At 51.4% G+C, this 6,194-nt stretch overlaps 1 pseudogene; it reads left to right on the top strand.

The window, feature by feature from the left end:
• Window positions 1–1,529: 1,529 nt before the first annotated feature.
• LOC114219941 (PIH1 domain-containing protein 2 pseudogene) lies at window positions 1,530–2,350 on the top strand (annotated as a pseudogene).
• The last annotated feature ends 3,844 nt before the right edge of the window (window positions 2,351–6,194 follow it).

The raw sequence follows: 6,194 nt of genomic DNA, 5'->3' as shown, positions 1-6,194 counted from the left end.
CCTACACCATGGACCCACCTGCGATCTTTTCTCCCTAGTTTGCAAACAGGGACATGAAGAATCACAGGGCAGCCCATATTCAACACCAGCCCTGACAGTGCCCCCAGCTGCTGGGACTTTTCAGATAGTTTCGCCTCTCGGCTTTCTCTGAGGTTTGCAAGGCTAAGAGATTGTCATTGGTGGGTCCTCAGTGCCCACACCGGCCCATCTGACCATTTTCTTTCTGCCTGCTATTTGCCGTGCTTCCTGGACCGGCCTGTGATTAAAGAAAGCCCTGTCTTTCCCCGCCCCCCCCCCACTTATCCCTCCATGAACGCATCCGTACACACCAGAGGGAGTGGTCACTGGAATTCTGAAACACTGAAACCCCAGGATCACAGCCCCCTGCCGCCATGGGCCATGTCATTTTACTGCATTTCCAGGGCCAGGGGGCTTCTCCTGAGGCTAGCTCCAGGCAGCTCATCCCTGTGCCTCCCTCCGCAAAAAGAGCCAAGATTCAATGGGCAGGAAAGACACTCGGAGGTCATCTGGGCCACCCCCAGCATGTCCCACCTCCCCGGCAGGGCGCCTCCGACCATACATCCCGGCTGCCCAGACACGCAGAGGAAAGCGGTCCCCTAGCGCCCCCTGCTGGCTGAGTTGGGAATGGCTGAGAAGCCCGTGCTGCCAGAATTGCAGGAACTTCAAGATCTCCCTGACTCCTCCGGGAAGATGCAAACTCCCCTGGAAGGGGGCTTCCGTCTTTCCAGAATTATCATCAGTACCTCCTGCAACATGCCTGCTGTTCACATACCTATCCCCAACCAATAGCCACAATCCTGTCCCTAAGAGGTAGAAAGACGGTCTCAATCATTCACCAGACGTTGGCTTGGGCTACAAGGAGCCCGCCCTCCTGTGAGGCACCGCGAACATCTTTATGTTACATTTTTATGTTACATTGCACGCGCTTTGGAGAAATTCACAGTCTAACCCTCCGGTCGGCAAACTACGGCCCACCGGCCAAATCTAGCCCCCTGTGTTTCTGGGCAACCCACAGGTAAGTATGACTTTTACATTTTTAAATTGTTTTAAAAATCAGGGGCACCTGGGTGGCTCAGTCGTTAAGCGTCTGCCTTCGGCCTCAGGTCCTGATCCCAGAGTCCTGGGATTGAGCCCCGCATTGGGCTCTGTGCTCCGGGAAGCCTGCTTCTCCCTCTCCCACTCCCCCTGCTCGTGTTCCCTGTCTCGCTGTCTCTCTCTCTGTCAAACAAATAAATAAATAAAATATTTTTTAAAAAATTGTTTTAAAGATCGAAAGGTGCGGAAGGGAGGCGGGCGCCTTCCTGGAAAAGAAGCGGGTCGGCCTCGGCTGAGAAGCAAGCCCGACACCAGAAGTGGGAGATTCCAGAACTGGATGTAAAAATCCTTTCTTCCTGGAGCTTTCCGGACCCAATTAAGATGGTGTACCCGGTCCGGTTACCCTCGTTACAGGCGTCGCAGTTTGTCAAGGAACAGAGAGAAGAGACTCAAGAGGCCTGTTTACCTCAATCATGGAGTCTTCCTCAAAGGGTCTGCTCACCCAGGTTACTCAGTTCTGGAACCTCCTAGATGATCTGGCTGAAAGTAATCCTGAGAGCTACGAGAAGTTCATTCAACAGCAGCTGAAAGAAGGGAAACAGCTCTGTGCCACCCCAGAAGCACAGTTCTGTCTATAAACCAAGATCCTGAAACCAAAGGAAAAAGTACTTTTTATTCACCTGTGTCAGTGGAAAAGGATCCCAGGTCCCCAGTCAACCACTCATCCACTACCTCTAAGTGTTGGCAGACCAGAAGATATGTCTGAGACATCAAGATGTTTATAGAGTCATCCATGTTGCCTATAATCCTGATGTTCTCCAGGCAGCAGGAAAGGACCAAGTGAAAAAAGATCAATTAATACGGATGACCATGGAATGCATTGAGGAACAATTCCAGTTCACTCTCTCATACTCTTACAGTATCACTAAATTTAGAATAAAAGGAAGCATTCAAAGGATGAAACAAAATCTGATGGGAATGCAAGCTGACCCCACAGATTTAAGAAAGAAAATGAGAAAGGAACTAACCCTTGAACAGGTAATAGGACTGTGAGCAATCCAGATCACTTTCAGCTTTTATTGCCAAAAGTGAAGTTTCAAGCAAAACAAGGTGTCTGATTGAGATTTCCAGTACAGAGATCCAGGTAGAGATGAAGGAACCAGCCTATGAATTAAAAATTGTGGCTGACCAGAATGAGAAACCTCTAGAAACTGAAATAAAATTTTAATTACCTGGTATTAAAAATATATATATATCAAAAGAGTACACTTACCATGATGAGAGCACTGAATAATGTATAGAATTGTTGAATCACCATATTGTACACCTGAAACTAAGAGAACACTGTATGTTTACGATACTGGAATTAAAATTTTAAACTTAATTTAAAAAAATCAAAAGACTTTCGTGGCCTATGAAACAAGCTCAGAGAGGTCGCCCAAGGCCACACAGCCAAGAGGTGGCAGAGCTGGGTTCGAACACAGATCTGACTCCAAAACTCAGGCTGATTCTACTCCCCCAGGTCGCCTCTAGGCTCACAATCTCAGCATCTCCTCCCCCTTGACAGAGGAGAAGATGTGGTTCATGGAGCTCAGGTGACTTGTTCACATGGTGATCGGCCAGTGAGTGGTGAGGAGGGACTTGACCCCTGGCATCTGCCTGCAAACACAGTGCTCCATTCTAGACTGCAACTCCTGACTCTGGACGGGACTGGTTCTCTGTAGAGATGATGCCCAGTATTAGCACCGAGAGGGAAGGAAGTAACGCGTTGATTTCACGTTTTTCGGCAGAGGTCGTTCCTGCCAGTCCCAGGCTGATGGTTCTTCTGCAAAATGGGTATAACCCTCCCGTGAGAATAAGGCTGCCAGACAGAGGAAACAGGCAGCCCCTCCCATGGCATCCATCCCCCAGAACAGCTCTGCTTTTCTGGTACACATATGGAGAAGCCACATGAGATTTCCCCTGGAAAAGTCAACTGTGCAGTTAAGGAAATAAAGCTTGCAGATGACCACTCGGAGGAAGGCTGCGTCATTCTGAGCTGGCCCCAGGTCCCATGGCCGAGTGAATGGGCTCCGGCTGCCACTGACCCGGCACCTTGAACGGCAGAGTTTTATCCCCTGGAGGCTCGAGGTCCAGGGGCAAGATCCCCGAGGGCTGGTTTCTTCTGTGGCCTCTCTGTGGTGTGGAAATGACCACACTCCATCTGAGTGTTTCTGTGGCATTCTCCTTCTAGGCACATCTATGTCCAAATTTCCTCTTCTTATAAGGACACCAGTCATGCTGGATGAAAGCCCACCCCAGTGAAGTCCTGTTACTTAACTACTTCTCTAAAAACCCCATCTCCAAATAGAGTATGTTTCAGAGATGCTGGGAGCTCAGACTTCTGCATGTGAATGGGGCAAGGGGTGTAGAGGGGACACAGTGTAGCCCAAAAGAGAGCATTAGGGCACCTGGCTTGTCTGTCTGTCCTGCAGAGTCCTACAGGAGGGACTGCAAAGAGGGGAGAAGGCCCAGAGTCCACTCTGAGGGGAGGGAGAACTGACAAGGGCTGGAGGAGGGCCCAGCGTGGCTGCCCTGGATCCTCCCAGCCTGCTGGGCACCAAGACTTCAGTGGTCAAGATTTATCACGGCAGTCACCAGGGTAATTGGAGAGAAGCAGGCTGTCAGCGGCACGACCTGAGGACTAAATTTCAGCAGCCGACACCTCCTGCCCGAGCCCCACCATTCTCCATGAGTTATCACCCCGGGACCCCCAGCCCCCACTCTGGGCCCTGCAGAGGTGAGTACTTGTCCTTCTGAGGGGTTTTTCAAAGTCTTCTGTCTGAGCCGGCTGACCTGGGCACTCGGCGGGGGCGGGGGGGGGGGTTGGGAGGAGAGCCTCTGCAACCCCTGCACGGGTTGGGCCTCCAACTCAACCTTCCCTGCACAATGCAGCCCCCTGGACGGCCCACCCCAGGTAGTTCTGGTGGCACAGATCTGGGTATGGGGCCAGGCTACACTTCCCTGTGACCCAGCTCCAAACCAGAGCAGAGAACATCCCCCTCTGAGAGAACATTCTGGCTTCAGATCCTGCCTAGCTGTCCCTAAGTCCTCTGTCTCTGTCTCCCTCTCATCACAAGCAGGAGCCACGTGAAAAAGTATCTCCAACTCCCTTGCTGGCTTCCTATCCTTGCTCTGGACCCCAACCCCAGCCCCACGTGGCCTCTCCCTTTTTATCCTCTCCCCCCACCGAGCCGCCACCTCTCAGCCCTCTGGTTTCCACGCCGGGGGTCCTTGCGCCACTGGATTCAAACGGCCCCTCTGGGAAGATACCTCAGCAGAGCCCTTCGCCCCGATGGGTCACCAAGCAGATGTAGGATGGGCGTCAGGCAGAGATGGGGCTGGCATGGGTTAAAGAGTGTGTCCCCCCCCAAAAAAATCCTCCTCCACCTGGAACCTCAGAATGTGACCTTATCTGGAAATAGGATCTTTCCAGGTGCAGTAGTTCAGATGAGACCGATCGGGGAGAGGCCTAAATCCAAAGACTGGTGTCTTTATACGAGAGAAGCTTGGACACAGATGCGGGGAGTGGAACAGTGGGGCACCTGCAAAGCCAAACACCCACGGCTGCCAGCACCAACGAGCCAGCAGGGAGGCATGGAACGGGTTCCCCCTCAGAGTCCTGAGCAGGGGCCAGCCCTGTGGACGCACTCTGGCCGCCAGATCCATGGAGAGTAAATTCCCATTGTTTTAAGCCACCCCGTGTGTGGTCTTTTGTTAAGGCACCCTGAAAAAAGGGACGCAGGGCCCACACGTGGGGGCAACAAGGACACCCCAACAGACTTCCAACAAAGCTAGCCTCAGATTTCTGACAGACACGGCGTGGGGAACAGGCCTGGAGAAACCGAGAGCCACCAGGAACCCCCCCTCCAACACACACACACAGAGACACACAATTCAGGGGATCCAGGTGTTCAAACGTGGGGTGCCCCAGGACTTGGGAGCTGGGAGATCTGCACTGGACATACAGACGTCTGCTCGCTTGCTTAACCTCAGTGTCTTCATCCCTGAAGTGGGGTGTGAGCATTCCCACTACACACGGTCAGCGTGCTGGGTGCATACTGCACGTGAATGCTGACCCTCAATCCACAACCCAGCGCGGGGTAAGGTGGCCCACCCCGGGGGCAGGCAATAAGGGACCACATTGTCTACACAGAACTTAAAAGCAAGAATAAAACCAACCCCAAGCTGGGCTGCTCTTTATCATCACCAGGTGAGCCCTGCAATCCTCTTCCCCCCAAATACCTCTCGTTGCTCTAAGTTCTGAACACCTGTTGCAGTTAGCATTGGGTCTTTGTTGGGGATGGGGGGAGGTTAGATGTATTACTGAGGTATAATTGATACACAATGTTGTATTAGTTCCAGGTGTATAACATCGTGATTCCACAATTCTATACATTGTTCAATGCTCCTCTGAGTTTTAATGATATATACATAAACTTCAAATCAGCACATTTTTATTACTTACCCTTTCATAAACACTGCATTCTCCAGAAGTTAATTCTGAGAACGCCCAGCTACACAACCAAACAGACCTGGCTCCTGCGTCTGTTTGGAGAGAAAATCCCTCTGGTGGCTGGGGATCCTCGGCACTCTGTCTGGGTGCAGTGCGCATCTCCAACACCTGCGTGGTGCTTAGGGTCCTTGCGTGCAAACGGCAGAGTTAACACACTGGCTGGGGGCGGTGGGGGGCACAGCGACAGGAACACAGAGCGGGGGCCGATCCCACTCTGGCATGCTGTTGGCACATAAAAACTAGGGGGTTTTTATTTGTGTGTACAGCTTAGGACCCCGCAAAAGGGTGGGCTCTGTGGGGTGAGCTATTTTTGTTCAGTAAATGCAAATTCCAATTCACACAGGAAACAGTTTAGTGGATTTGAGTAACATCTTGAAAATTGAAATGGATGTTTCTCTTTGAGCTGTTAATGCTTTGTTTTTTAAAAGGAAGGAAGCTGGGAGGGGTAATGGCAGAGATGGGCAAAATAGGTGAAGGGGATGAAGAGGGACAAGTTTCCAGTTATAAATGAATCACAGGGATGAAAAGTGCAGCAGAGAGAATGTAGTCAATAATATTGTAATAACACTATATGGTGACAGAT

This window comes from Eumetopias jubatus, unplaced genomic scaffold (genome assembly GCF_037043125.1).
Source record: "Eumetopias jubatus isolate StellerSeaLion01/CBP00866 unplaced genomic scaffold, mEumJub1_p1.0 scaffold_12, whole genome shotgun sequence".
NCBI classification, from domain to species: domain Eukaryota; kingdom Metazoa; phylum Chordata; class Mammalia; order Carnivora; family Otariidae; genus Eumetopias; species Eumetopias jubatus.
The sequence above is the reverse complement of the archived record's forward strand: the minus strand, read 5'-3'. Positions and strand labels throughout refer to the sequence as shown.